Here is a 15894-nt window from a genome sequence, read left to right on the forward strand (position 1 = left end):
AGATGGTAAATATTTAGGTTGCAGACGAGGACATTTTTTTCGTAAAACAACAGAGGAAAATAAAATGAGCTATTCGCCCGAAGGGACAAGATACACTAATGCACGCCCCGTATTCGTGTCAATACACAAATTTTGAGCATCAAAGGTATCGAGATCAATGGTCAATAGAGTGGGGCCTTTTCGGATACAAGGGATGTGAATTGTTTGCTAGGTGTCTGTTCGATTACACACACAGTGTCGCTGTATCGATTCTGCCCAGCGAGACGTTTTAAAAGGTATACATTGTTTTTCTGTAGGTTAAAGGGACATGAAAGGGAGTTAATGTCGTCTGGATGATTGTCTGGATTCACCGGACGTGACGTTTCTTTCTTGAGGCTACTCACGTGACTTGATACAACTCATGAGTGTTACCGCTCAATCATTTTTTTTATACACAAATATATATTTTATCATTCTAATAGAAATTACCAAAATACACAAATAAGCAAAAAAAAAACAAAAAAAAAAACTTTTTAACTAAACTATACCTCTTTTATTTTACTTGTAGAGCGATTTTTTTTTACTCTTACAAACAAATGCCAGTATCATTAAAAAAAAACAACAAAGTAGCATTTCTTTCATAACCGATATTGGTTCTAGATATAAGTCTACTTCTAAAGTCAAATTTAATTATTTTAATCTTACTTGGAAAAATTAAAAATTATCTTTCTGTGTGACCAACCAGCTACTAATTCATTTCTCAGCAATATACATCATCTGTTAAATTTCTTAGAAAATCTTTGGAATCATTTCTGAGATCCGTGTCAAGGTTCCAGGTTGCTCCATGAAGTTGTGATTTGAATGGAGGTATTGCAAAAAAACTTATGACAATAAATAGCTGATATATTTCATATATTTCAAGAAAGATAATTTATAATTTTTCCAAGTAAAAAAAAATAATTAAATTTGACTTTTGAAGTAGACTTAGATCTAGAACCAATATCGGTTATGAAAGAAATGCTACTTTGTTGTTGTTTTTTTTAGTTTGATTACATTCGTAAATGGTTTGACCTTACTTGAGACGCTAAAACAGGCAGGAAAATGGATTGAAGAAAGTTTGTTGGCAAAACACCCCTAATGCTCCAATTGTCCAGCAGACATAAGGACGTTGAAGGTGAAGGTTACCGTGTGTCTGTGCACTGAATCAATTGGTGTATTTATTCTCAACATGTCGTCACATTTTGTGACCTGTTCTTATGTTGCCTCCTTGAGACATCACATGACCCAGACCAAAGAAAGCGGCAACACTGTGTCTGAATAAAGCTCTATTCAACCAAAAGACTACACCTTGAAGTCAGCCAATCAGTGCTTTGTAATTTTTTCAAAGGCAAAGTGTGTGTAAAAATAAATTCAATACTCTATTAAGTACCTGGTTAATTGTTTGTTTTTTTAATGCGTTAAAATAACCAAGGTAATCAGGGCAGACATTGATACAATTGATTATTGTATGAATGGATCACATTTATTAAGTCATATTAAATGAAGGAATTGTATATTTAATTTTTTTTTCAAAGAATGAAACAACTTTAAAAATTCGAAATATTAGCAGTGAATTTCGTTTCGTCATTTAATATTATTGTATACCACAATCCATATAAACTACTTATTTTCTAGCAGGAAAATACAGTTTTTGTCTATATTCTAAAATAGCTTAAATAAGAATATATGCAAATGGAGTAAAACCTTTTTTATAATGTAAAATCTCTTCCCACGGCTCGGTGGCAAAGTGTCTCACTTCGAGTATCAGAGTATTCACAATAGTAAAAGGAATGCTCATGCCTAGGTTCATTAAGACTGACTCCTATAAAGAATATACATACACTCTACGTTGAGATCCTTATAGGAGATTGATAAGGAAACATTATTTCCATCAGTTATTAAATGTATAAAATAATCAATCAAATTAAACCAAGCAGCCTCCCCTTGTATATTTACTTACGTCCTGCCCTGTGTCCATGTGTTTGCCTTTGTTCTCTAATCCATACAAAATACGAATACATTCAAACTGTGCTCCCGTATTCTCGGGTTTCTTTACCCACTCAGAGTCAAGAGTCAATTAAAAGACAGAGCGCCCAGTAAGAGAAGCGCGGTATCTTCAAAGACTCGTATAAATCTCGTTATTTCAATAGCAATCAAATCGAAACCTGACTTCGTATGTCCTAAATACTTGCGCACAAAATTGTATGACAACTCTGGCGCTAGTTCAGTCCATGTACAATGACTTTGGTGTAAAAATTGGACTTGTCCATCCAAGGCTACTCCTACAATGGTCATTCTCTCTTTTTTTTTTTGTGTCATCAGATGAGAAAATAAGGCGGACACAACTCCCGTTGTGCCACTTTGCGCCTAGATCTTTTCTTCTTTTGTCACTGGCTGCCAAAGTTTTGATTGGTCCAAAGAAGCTGTTACGAAAATATTTTTCTTTGCCCAAGAATGAGGGCAAGGGAATCCGCTACGAAAATGTTGTTCCTTGCCCTAGAATGGGGGGGGGGGGCAAGTATTCGCTGATGAAGAGCGAATGAAGACATTGAATGGACTCTCCTGGACTACAAGTTTATGAAAGATGTGTTAAGCCTGAAACGGCCGCGCCACACAATTCTCAGTTGACTCGAAGCGTTCGGACGTGATAAACTGCCACAATGATCTAGGTGTCGATATTTTGATTTTTTTTAGGCGTGACCTCTATTGATCTATTGATCAGTTCAACCCAATGATTTGTACATGTGACTGAATTAGAAAAAAAAAAATTGTCTTTGATATGCCGACAGAAGTCATAATGGCGTAAAGCAAGCGGCTTAACCTCGAAGTTTTATTGCAGTTTTATGCTTATGCTCTTACCGAGGAGGACTATTGCCACGATTGTCTTTCATACGAGATCTCTAGAATGCCAACTCAAATTTATGGCCTATTTTCCGATAATCCGATGTATACAGAATGCAGACCGAAAATTATCGAACATTTTATCTGGAGTTCTATGGGATCGGATGGGGACATAAGGGAGTGCATTATAAATGATAATAATTCGTTTTGATTGGGATGATATTGGCATCAAATACAATGGCTTCACAAAGAAGTCTTGTAAGAGAATTACTTGAGTATCGATGTTCAATTAGTCAATTACGATCTCTGATTAAAAGTTTGAGGAATACAGAAAGGGCACTTCTTTTTTTTTTTTTTTTTTAGATGTTTTTGTTTAAATTGTAAAGTTTACATTTTTTTTTTCTCAGCATTGTTCTCTTGTTTTTATTTGAAGTTTTGAACCCATGCACTTAAAGTTTAACGGCTTATCGTCACTCTACGCTGATTGACTTGAGCCTATACAGTTGCCCTCGAAATGATCTTTGTTCGGATTTGTTGGAGACGTCTATGACTATCTGAATGTATTGATAGTACAATACCACATTGCCACTTAGCATGATTGATCCTTTCCGTAGGTGATCGCTTTTACGACTATAGTCTCCCCTATAAAACTCAAATCTTTGTCAACACTACGCTCGCAAATTTTCCCTTACTATAAGGATAGCAATAACCCTGAGCCTCCTGAATACAAATGTTTACATTACTCATCTACATTTCAAATATTAATTTCTATTTTGGTATTTCGGAATTTCCCGTTGCCGTCATATTTTTTTTTCAAGCTACACGAATCATTAACCTAATTATTGTAATAAATGCTCCTCGCCGTGATTCCTAGTGTCTTACAAAGTCATTGTATTTTAATAGAGGGCGCGTTTTGTCGAGGAAGAAATCGACTGAAACATTTATCAGAGGGAATACGACAATTGGGACGTACTTTTTATGGTTTGACATTTAATTTTACGACCTATCACACAGGTGTTTGTGTGAGAGCGTATGTGTGTGTGTGTCAGAGTGTGAGGATGTGGGTGTGGAGTGGTTGGGGAGCAGACAATGACGTTAATTAAGCAGCTAACAAGAGGAGCAAACATTGTCCAGACATTTCGGACAGAGTGACCATGTCCAGTCTCATACTAATGAGAGTTAATGACCACGGTCAACTGACAAAACTAGTATGAGTTCTATATATCTACATGTCCATTCATGCTTGAACAATGAAGTGTAGGTTTGAAATGAGTGTATAGCACAATGTCCTTCATTGACCAGAATTATTTTGTCCTTTCTTCTAGTCTAAACTTTGTTTCAAATCCAGTATTTCACTGATGTTCGCAAATCGTCTTACCTTCAATGTTTAGAATTGTTCTTTTCGAATCGGCTTGTGTCTTTTGATTAATGCAACATAGTCTGTGTTGGAACTATTTTTTGTTGCGTATGAACACACACATAAATAAAAGGCTTTGAATTTTGTTTTTCATTCTTAGCATTATATTGCTTTTGAGTAGGGATATACAAATATATAATGGTCAGAAATTAGTGCGCGATGATGAAAAGAAGAAAATAACAAAGGAAGACTTTTGAATATCGCTGGAGTTTAGACGCCCTGGAACTATACCATATAATTAGGGATGGAAATATTAAGTATTGCTGATTGATAAAAGAAAGTCTAAAAGAAACAATATAAAAGCAAAAACAAGAAGATAAAAATAAAACTGACTAGATCTACAAACTTTCAGCTGGGTTACATGTTTGGGTTTGTTCTGTTTATATGTACATTTGAAAACGGGGGCAGGAAAGTATCCTCGGCTTGGCCACAAATCTGAACAGAAGATAAAAGAAAGCCTTTCCCTGCCGTGTTGATAATTGTGTGACGTAACTAGCCCATTGTTGTCTTACCTGGTCATTCATCTCGCGGAGATCTACCTGGACCAACTGAAAGACGCCGAAAACGTTGGGTCTGGGTCTGAGGAGGAGGTAGAAGAGTTGGAGTGTGTGTGTGGTTGTGGTTGTGGTAGAATGAGATGGTTGAAGAGGTCATAGATGTGGCTTCGGAGAAAGAAGGAGGTAGTTAGCAAGCAAATGAAAGTCGCCCTTCTCGCTTCTGTGAGCCGGGTCGATGTGCCTGGTGGCAGTTCAGAAAGTCGTGACGTCACCCAGACTTAAGTTTACTTTCCATAGCGATGTCGTTTTCTTCAGGGCCTGCTCCACGATGACGCAGCCCTGATGAGGGACAAGAAATAGAAAGACGTCTCCTGTGGATGTGACATTTTGTTTTTCTTCCGTGCGTCAATTCTGTCGTCATTCAGGCTGTTTGTTTTGGTGATAACTGGACAAAAGAGGATTCGAACCAGCTGACTGACTTTTCTGGTGGTCATTAAGTCAAACAAATAGGACCAAGCACGGTCCTGAATGAAACTCTTCCGAAAACTAAACATATTCTTGAGAAAGATTTTGGTCACACAAAAAAAAAACAACAACACAGCCATATATTTATATTTAATTTTCGGATTCGAAAATAATTACCCTTTTAATGACTTAACTATCACATCTATAAGTCTCTAAAGGCGTAGGCTTATGTATAATATTGCTCTGGATTTCGAGAGTTGTCTAAGTTTTAGTGAACTTCTAGACACATTTACAGTGCACTATCAACAAATCACATTTTACTGTTTATACTATTTTAACAATATTAAAAAAAAAACACATTATATAATAAACAGGAACATTGCCGCTAAAGAAAGACTTTCACGTCCTCCCATTACAGACTTTATTGAGACACTTTTCCTCTATGTCTGTCATCTATGTGAATGGCAGGCGTAGACAGCGAAGAAAGAACACAAATCAACTAACAGCTTAAAACGGCTGAATCGCGTTGAGAGTACTGTTCTAACTGAAGCTATTCCGTATTTTGAGTGGTCTGGGGCGAAGATAAGGGTGGGGCGGTCGAAATTGACACCAATTTTAAATCCTTTTGTTCATTTCGCCGAAGTCTTATTCTTACAAATATATCTCTGTTGTCTAACTCGCAGCCGCAACAGCCGCCGAAATCTTCAGGATTACCACGTTTGTCTGTTAACAAGTGTAATCATTGTCTTGTCGTTGCTGTTATTGGCTTTTCGGATAAGCTACGTTGATCGTCTACGTCTTCAAAGGACCCCTCCAGATAGCAGTAAGGCGATACGACGCTGACCAATGCGACTCTTATCATACAAGCGTATCATAAGTATCGTGATCAAAGCGAATCAACAGGTGAAGTTCTAGCGCAAATAAAACAAAACAAATAAACTGGTTTGGGGACGGGGGGGTTGGGCCGGAATCGTCTAGATGGTGCAGTAAGTTAGTTCAGCATTCGAACCAGAAACCTTTCGGTGAGGTAGAATGATTAGATTGTTGAATGAAACCAATGTGAACTAGGGTTGTGTGTACTGTTATCACAATGCGTTTAGGTTTACAAGGTTACAAAGACAGTTGGTGTGGAAACACAAACTCAAAATCGGCCCCAGAAGTGGTCCACCCAGGCAGGTAAAAAGGCAGGTTTCAATATTTTAAGAAAGAATATCAGAATGAAATTTTATCAAAGACAAGTGACAGAAGAATGGAGAAAGAAGGTTGACAGATCTTGTGTGGTGCCCCATCGGTCCAGCAGACCAAAAGAATAGGTGAATGTGAATGTGAAGTTACATGTGAACCTGGCCTAACTGATGTCTTAAAATGAATATCTAATTGATCTAATTGTTTTGTAAAGGGTCAATCTCTTATTCAAATCCTAAAAAAACCCACATTTCCATTAAAAAAAAAATATTTTTTTAGTTAAGTGTGTTGCTGACTGTATTGTATACTACAGTCCACGCGATAATATGAAAAACTACTTATTAATTGTTGTTTTAAATTATGTCCAACTTATATGCATACAAAATAGATTTTGTCTCTTTAAAAAAAAAGTAAACATTTTGTGTGTGTGTAAATGTAATAGCTAGTATGACAGAACTTACTTAACTTAGCAATATATTTGTAAAAAAAATAAATAATTTTTGACAAAAAATGTAAAAACATTTGCGTATACGTGTTTAAATTATAATTTATGCATTTCTCTCCTAGTAATGGGCCTCCTGTGGTTGTTTCTATTAATATTGAATAGTTGTAAAAGTGGTGCATGTTTATGAAAAATGAAAAGTGATTTAAAAAATTAGACTTTTCGCTTTCAGAAAAGAAAAAAGTAGACGTTGCATCAGAACTTTAAAAGTTCTAAAATATTATGATGTCGGATTTTCACTATCTTTTCTAGTTTACGAGATCTAAACGGGACGGACGGACGGATATTTATTTTTTTTTATACCAACTTTGTTTTTCTTTTATGTGTAAGTCCTGGAGGTCGGGCGTCCGTGGGAGAGGATAGAAACGCAGTTCTGTACCATTATCAGTGTCAGGTCCAAGTGACATTAAATACTCATTGTCTTCCAGAAATGTAGAAATAAGAAAAGAAATTGTGTCTATGGAACAATGCCTTGTTGTCAGTGGGGGTGTAAGAACGACATGCCTGCATGGGGCAACTATTACCTGGAGCGGTTCCCAAACATGAGGGGAAGAGGTGCGAACGAAAACACAGCTATCATTGCCTTCTCACCTTCCGGCATTGTCTTGGCGGTCAATGTTTTGAGAACATTCTCTATTAGCGAGATGTCACCTCGGAGTGGACGTCCTTGCTGCATACCCGGTGAATACAAAGAAGTGGGTCGGTTACAGTGACCGTAAGGGAAGAGGCGAGTACTGAATGTGTGGATCGTAAGTTCAAGTGACGACATTGATACACCTTGAAATATCTCAAATCTGACATTTTTTGGTAAAATAATTTAAATCATATGTGGAGGAAGGGTGGGTAAACACATACCATGACCTGGGCTGTGTTTGTGTGTAAGGGGGGAGATCTAACATAACACTGACGGAAATATGCTTTTTGTTTATCATTGAAGAGTTTAATTTGTATCTTATATTTGAGGTATAATTCTCACTGTGTTTTATTGCGTTGGGGAAAGTAAGGGCGCTTGGTCGTTGTCCTGACCACATGACACTCTACTCGTTAACCGTTGCCCAAAAGAAACAGATGATCTTAACACCATCTGCCATATAGATTGCATGGTCTAAAAAGGGAACTTTACTTTACTGTATTGCGCATTAGTATTGTATAATGCGCCTTTCGATATTATGTTTATAAGTAATATTGAATTTGGTAGAGCTTTGAATGGATTATTGGTAGGGTTATGCACATACATTGTAGGCGTTATTTCTTTATGTAATTTAAGAGTCAATAACAAAACTAGTGAGAGCTGAATGGAATACACATAGCATAACATCATTGTAAAATGACATAATCTAGAAAGTTTTTATGTTCCTGACCTGGATTCACATTGTTACAAATAAAGTCAAATTTCAACCATGTACTTTTTTTAAAGGTTAAAGCTTAAAGTCTTGAAAACAAGGGGAAATAACATTGAAAATGTGATAGACTGAGTTACAGTGACAGATATAATATATTGTAATCTTTCTATCAGCATTTAACCAAAGATCTCTACGGGTACTGTCATGATGTGATCAAAACAAAAATACAGACAAATTTGTAAATAAAAAATACAGACAAATGTGTAAATAAAAAATACAGACAAATGTGTAAATAAAAAATACAGACGAATGTGTAAATAAAAAATACAGACAAATGTGTAAATAAAAAATACAGACAAATGTGTAAATAAAAAATACCATGAATTGAAATCATTAGTAAGATGTCTGACCAGACTTGTGCTCTAAGGCAGACTTTAATACCGGACAATCACACAATCAGCTTTGATTAAGACACAATATGCAAAAGCTATTCCCGAGGATGTCTCTGGTACAACTGCTTCCCCCCCTTTGGGGCATTCGACCATTCGGTTCGTATAGTTTAATAGAGATCACAATGACCCTCCCTGCGGTGCTAAGGCGACGCCCCACCCCCACTCCCCCCTCCCTCCCCATGTTATGTCTGAGACTTGGCGTTTCGGTCCCAGACAGACACAAAAGCGTCCTACATAATGTCTTGTTACGAGTGATTGTTCAGGGCGGGAAGGGCTTTAGGAGGGCGGTATGCTAGCAGGTGGTACTTCAAAAACAAACAATAATAATAAAAGGGGGTTGGTAAGCCTTTTGGTTACAGGCAGTTAACAGGGACACAACAATGTCCTGGATGTCCTAGTTACGACATTAAAGAGGTCCTCTCACTTCTTTTTTTTTTCTTCTTCCCTCTGGTCTCCTCCGTCACTCTACTGAGACATAGAGTAGGACCCAGTGTTTCCCAAACGTTTTCCTTGACGGGACACTTAGGATATTCTGAGTATTTAGCGGAACACTTTATTTTTTTTTTTTTAGAGCGATTGATTCACGCGGTGGCCTACAAGTTAATTATTCCAGTAGTAAGTGGAATACCTATTCAGGAGTCACGGAACACTTGTGTCCCACGGAACACAGTTTGGGAAACACTGGGCTTGACAATGGAGCATGGAGTGGAGACAGGAGCATGTATTATACACGAAGTCTTATGTCACAAGTTCAAATGAAAATGACTTGCATATTTTATTCACATAACAGAAACCAATTTAAGACAGTGGAAGAAGAATATATTTAAAGTAAAAAATAACATATATCTTTTCGATTACAAACAGGGCATACGTATGATTACCTCTTGTAAAAGAGACAAAATATCAAGGATGCTAAAATGAAACTAAATGAATAAATGTTGTCACGTCGTAAATTTTAAAAAAAGGCCTACAAAAGGAAGTGCTTTGATTCCGTAGTGCTAAAACGAGACCCCCCAAAAAATAGTATATAACTTAAAAAGGAAAACGAGCATACAAAATATAACTTTAATAAAAAAAAACAAAAAAAAACCTTATGGACACTTCCCTTATATTGTACACCGCATCTACCAAACGGCTATTTTTTTTTTTCTCGACGTAGATGAAAGCCCCCAATAGTGATCTAATGTTGAGCTGTTGTGTTGTTTTACAAGTCCGAGGTGTTGTAGAGAAATAGAAGCTTTATTCTCTTATCTTTTCTTTGGTAATTAGAGATTATTTGTAGTAATTTTACTGAAATGTTGAACAAGACACAAGATCGCGGTGACATTCTCCCTTGCCCTTCCCAGCGGCAATGCTAAAAGTGACAGTGACAGAAAAACAACAAAACAAAAGATGATAACGAGGTCGAAGAAAGAAGCAAGAGGCTTTGATCTCATACAATACAGCACAGCGTGGGGGTTCATTGAACTTTCTGGATCTCATCCAAAATGAATCAGTTTCACAAGATGTTTGATTTTCACCTACTGTCCATTTAAAAATAAATATCGTCATCAACATGAAAAAAAAATTTTACATTTTTTACGTAGTAAAATAATAAATTAGAAGAACAGAGCCTCTAAATGGGTTGACTTAGAAAGGAGGAAGTCAAGGTCCATAACTTTATTTGTTGTGCAATGCTGGAATTTTATAATGAGAAGTTATTGAACATGACACTAAGGGGTCTGAAGCCACTACGAATGGCCCCTTTCATTTCTGATCATACGAAAGGGAAGGTTGCCTGGTAGAGTGGTATACACTTCTGACTGATGTCACTGGTTCCAACCAACCCTGCCTGCTTCCGTCCAGCACCGTTTTACAAGAGGTCTAGACCAGAACGTAATCATATTTATTTCTGAAGAAGCATTCGAAACGGAAAAATCAGTAGAAACTAGATTACTATTTATAGAAATATTATTATAGCTTTACTCTTCTGTGCAGTGTGGAACAATTCTAGCATCTCACTCATTTCAAAGCAAAATTCTTAGATTTAAAATTGGTTTCTAGAATGTTGCATATTACAACTTACGGTAAACCGAGGATACACTTTTTGTTTTGTTTTGTTTCAACTGCAAGGGATCCTGAAGGAGAGACATAATCCACCGAGGATCTCGCGAATTTGGTCCGAGCCCTATCATGTTACGACTATCTCGGAAGGTCTTTGAAGAGGCTGGCGTTAACGTGGTTATCAGTAACCCTAACTTTTCTTATCGGCTAACCCTAACATCATTAAAATGTGTTGTAAGTTGAATCAGCTTAACCCCTCCCTCGTTCCGGCAGAAGGGGAAGAAGTAAAGGCGGTCGGTCGTTTAGCTGGCCACATGACACCCTCGTTAACCGTAGGCCACAGAAACAGATGACCTTTACATCATCTGCCCCATAGATCACAAGGTCTGAAAGGGAAACTTTTACTTTTTTTCTATTATGGTAATATTGCTGAAAAAAAATATTACAAGATATCTTAGCTTAATAATTATAGGCATTCCTTCAAAAGATAGAAACATTACGTATCCCACCAGACCTGGGATTCAGCATAAGTCAATTTAAAAAAAAATTACATTAACTTTATTTTTGTTCTCTGTAACAAATACACCCAGCAGAAGATCAAGCGTCGCCTAATCCTTAAACTTCACTCGCAGGAGATCAACGCATCAGAACTCCGCACCACTTTGCCAGTTCGGCTGCATGACAATGTCCGAACTGAAAGAGGTGAACACAAATCAAAGACTTTTGAGTGCAAATGGATAAAGTCTGTGCGCCCCACTCCCCCCCACCACGATACGCTTCAAAGGGTGAAGAATGCAGTGAAATGTGTATTCCATATGGAGGGATGAGTCACTCCTTAGACAGAAACATATTTTTCATCTACCAAATTTTATTTACGATCAAATGACTAACTCTAGCTAAACAATTGGTTCTGACCCAAGAGACTCTAGTACAAGTAGGTGGATAACTGCTGTCGATACGTGTTTTGACATCAATACATATAATAATAAAATGATTGTATGCCATTCACTTATGACATGAACACCTGTACACTTTGGACTTTCTCTGAGAAATGAAGATTACATCCTAGTGCAATCTCCTGAAAGAAGTTAGGGGATTACGACAGAAGAGATTCAAAATTAAGAACTTATTGACAACAGCACGATGTCAGGCATCAATAATCAATAATCAATATCTTGGAGCTTGTTGAATTATGAAATATACCCCCCCCCCTTTTTTTTCATCCCTCCCCACCCGCTTATTAAGAAGGAATTTCTGTCGAGATCTGGGGAGTCGTGACCCAAAGCTCGCCAGTGACTGTCGCAAACTGTTGACCAGTACATCATGTGGTCAGCTGAACGACCAATCGCACTGCCCAATAAAATGTCCACTCAAATGTCCACTCAAATGTCCAATCAAATGTCCAATCAAATGTCCAATAGGTTGACTTTCTGGAGTTTGATGGACACAGCCTCGTTCTGAGAATAAGACTCCGTACCTTGGTTTCGGTATGTTCTAAATGTTCCACAATGTCCATGGACAGGTCAATTCAATAGGTCTGTTCTAAATGTTCCACAATGTCCATGGACAGGTCAATTCAATAGGTTGACTTTCAGGAGTTTGATGGACGCAGCCTCGTTCTGAGAATAAGACTCCGTACCTTGGTTTCGGTCTGTTTGTTAATGTTCCACAATGTCCATGGACAGGTCAATTCAATAGGTTGTTTAACTCTTACCGTGCAAACGTGTTATTATCGGAACACTATATCACTATACCACTGCTGATACTAAGTGTACATAGAGGTTAAGACTCCCGGCGCAACATCAAAAAATCACAATTAAGATTTCAGGTTTGACCAGGATCTTGTGTTTGCAGTGTGCCCGCTCTACAATTTGACCACTTTATTGTCAGGTTTCAAATAGAAACTGGAATTCTTGTTTTGTTTTTTAAATTTTGTTTTTTAATCTTTATATCTTGATGAGAAAAAACAAAACATATTTGAATGACTAATAGTATGTTACAGTTACTGCTTTGTGCATTTCTCAAGAAGTTAATCTTTCAAGTTCCTCCATACGTACAGTACATTCCTTCCCGACTTTCACTCTGAGTCCCGGGTTAAGATCTGTACTCCCTAAACTTGTCCCTAACCCCGCATAAAGTTCATTTGATGTGCAAAGCCTATAAGACCTCTCCAAGAAGATCAGGCTCCTATCCGCCTTTTGTTGGTATGGCCAGATTAACACTGCAGGGGCGCTGGCTTCCCCTCCCCACAAACACCGTGTGAAACCCAATCACCTTCTTAATTATCTTCAGGATATTCTTTCGTTCCCACCTTCTTAGTTGTTTTTTTTTTGTTGTTGTTGTTGTTGAAATCTTAGAAAGTTTAATATTTGTGTACTTTTATGTTAAAGTATGTATGAACATACTTACCTAAATTAAAACACGAATAATAATAATAATAATAACAACAATATATTCTGTGTGAGCCGATAACATCAGTAGAATTAGGATGATGCTGACTTATAAGCTTTCTGAGTTAGACACACTTGTCCATTCTGACCATTTTCAAGATCAGGAGGTGAAGAGCTAATCGGGAAAATACTGGGTCATGTCATTATGGAATTCAGGCTTCGTAAAAGGCGGCCCTGTTGGCCGAGCGCCCATGAGCAGAGACCAGAGATCTACATTCGTTTTGCGTATGAGTGAGTACATATTTGTTACCACTTATAAGGTTGGCCTCTTATCAAAGAACCAGCGCGCGCCATTCACACACCCTCTGTCCATGAGTGAGTTAGGTAGCGTGGACATAGCGGTCATGTTCACCTATAGTGAACTTTACTTGTAGCACAGTTTATGTCACTATCTGGCAAACCTCTAATCAAACTTCCCGACACTTGTCATATTCCATGTCGTCGTTGGTACACAAACTGATCGATAAGTCAATAACTGAAGTCTGACTTCCGAAAGAATATAAATTAGAGCAATTGTGAGCGAAAATACTTGATCACGATGCGTTTTGAAACTGAGTCCACTGGAATGTTATATACCTGTGTTTGACTCACTATCTAGATAATAATCTATTTTATTTTTCATATTTACTGTAGAACAAAAAAAACATGCGCATTAAATGTAAGATAGGCTATTGTCTATTAATCGTCTGCCCCCTGGTCTATATATGACGTGTAATGCTTTAGTGGAAGCGAAGGAAGTAGAACTGTGAGTCAAAAGACAGACTATGAGGTCAAAGAAGCAGCCGTCAGGTACTGCCATCTCTGACAGTGTACTGCTCAACCTGGGAAATTCCATTCGCCCCACCTCGCCCACCACCATGATTTGTGTTGGCGACTCGTTACTAAAGAACTTATTAGGATTCATCGAGACGCCAGGGGGCGCTGCGTAGATTTAACTCCCACCTTGTCTAATGTTGGCTCCCCACTACCATACGGCCCCCCCCCCCCATCCACCACAAATCTCCGCCGCCCTCTCCCTCGTTCTTCTTTCTCACTCCGTGGTCCCCCCCCTCTCCCGTGCATGTTTACGCTTGGCTTAATCCCGACTCCCTCCCGCCGCTGAGAGCTCCCCCCCATTCCTTTCTTTAGCCTCCCTACCCCCGTGAATCCTATCCTCGGCTGTCATGACAGTGCGAGGAGGAGGAAGCGGGGGGGATCGACCAATGACAGCTCGCCGTGTCTTCTCTGTTCCCTCCCTTGATGAGCTACCATTAGAGGGCGAAGCCACTCCCACCCCCCTTCAGCGTCTTCTCGTGGAACGGCTTGTCTCCCTTCTGAGGCGAGGCCCCCTGGATACGTTCAGGTATAGGGATAAAAAAAAAAAAAACCAACAACAACGAACTGTCAAGGTGGAGAGAGATTTGATTAAACTCCTCGGCACTAGGATAGCACCCCTCACATCTCCGACGCGTCTTCTGCCAGAACTCGTGGAAAGCTTCTATCGCATTGGACTGATACATGTTTGATAGCTTTAACAATTCTACTTTTCGCAGATATCATTTCAATATTATCACTGTTGTTCTTGGACTTAATTGATAGACATTGGACTTACGTTGTTTCAATACGAAATATAAAGCTTTTGTTACAACTGTAACCGCAAAGTTGGACTTTAAAAAATCTTGGAAACCATTGCTCTTCCAGCCTGAGTGTGATCAATACATTTCTTTGTTTGGATCAATTTCAATAAGCGATTGATTCCATGTGATTTACGTTTTGTGATTTCGAAATCATGGCGACTGGAGTTATAATAAACTATGTGTAAATAAATACATGTAAAAATTCTGTCGAGTCCTGAAAATAGTACAAGGGGAGACAACATTACATAAACGTGGAGAAGGTAATTCTTGGACCTACTTTTATAGTATTTTTCTAATTACTTGTACATATAAAGTAGTGTTAGTAACTTAAAATAAGATGTATAAGATGTTTATCAATGATAATTACAGGATAATAGAGATAGAACAATTTCGACAATAAGTGTAGTTTATCATGTGAAACGATTTAAAAACCTTAATGTAGTAACAATATATTTTTTGTTCAGATTTTTTAAAATAACATTCACAGATATCTATACATATAAATATTCAATACATTAACCAGTATCTTTTAACAGCACATTTTACTGCATAGATTGTATTTAGGCACCTGATTATTATCAATATCAGTCACTGGCATAATCATAATAGGGCCTAAGTGAGAGATACCCATGGCAGCATACATTGTCAACGATTAAGGCCGCTAAGGTTATATTAACGATTCCCCTTTTTCGTAATATTCAAGGGGAGCATAATATGTGCAATATATAACTTAAAAATAACTTTTTTTTTGTTTAACTTGATATAGGTTTAAAAGTTGGGTGTTATACTTTGCTTTCTAGTTATACAGTATAATTTCGGGATCCTTAGGGCGCCTCTTACTGCTGTGCCCTGATGCTTAATTGTGATACATTATGGCTGTAGTCTGTTGGCGTAGCAGCCCTAACGCAAAGAAGAATATTGCGCCAAGGTCCATGACTTTGCTTTCTAGCTGTACAGTATAATTTCGGGATCCTTAGGGCGCCTCTTACTGCTGTGCCCTGATGCTTAATTGTGATACATTATGGCTGTAGTCAGTTGGCGTAGCAGCCCTAACGCAAAGAAGAA

General features: G+C 37.9%; 1 protein-coding gene across 3 annotated transcripts in view; it reads left to right on the plus strand.

Moving 5' to 3' along the window:
• LOC106075262 (MDS1 and EVI1 complex locus protein EVI1-A-like) overlaps positions 1-15894 on the plus strand; it is a 111076-nt gene that overhangs the window by 46009 nt on the left and 49173 nt on the right. Inside the window, exon 1 of one of the 3 annotated variants that reach the window (XM_056008097.1) lies at positions 14547-15089. The exons of the other annotated variants lie outside the window; for them this stretch is intronic. The gene's annotated coding sequence lies outside the window, so the exon portion shown is untranslated. Of the gene's footprint in view, positions 1-14546; positions 15090-15894 lie in introns of those variants that run through there. 3 annotated transcript variants of the gene reach the window in all.

The sequence above is a fragment of the Biomphalaria glabrata genome, chromosome 13 (assembly GCF_947242115.1).
Source record: "Biomphalaria glabrata chromosome 13, xgBioGlab47.1, whole genome shotgun sequence".
NCBI classification, from domain to species: domain Eukaryota; kingdom Metazoa; phylum Mollusca; class Gastropoda; family Planorbidae; genus Biomphalaria; species Biomphalaria glabrata.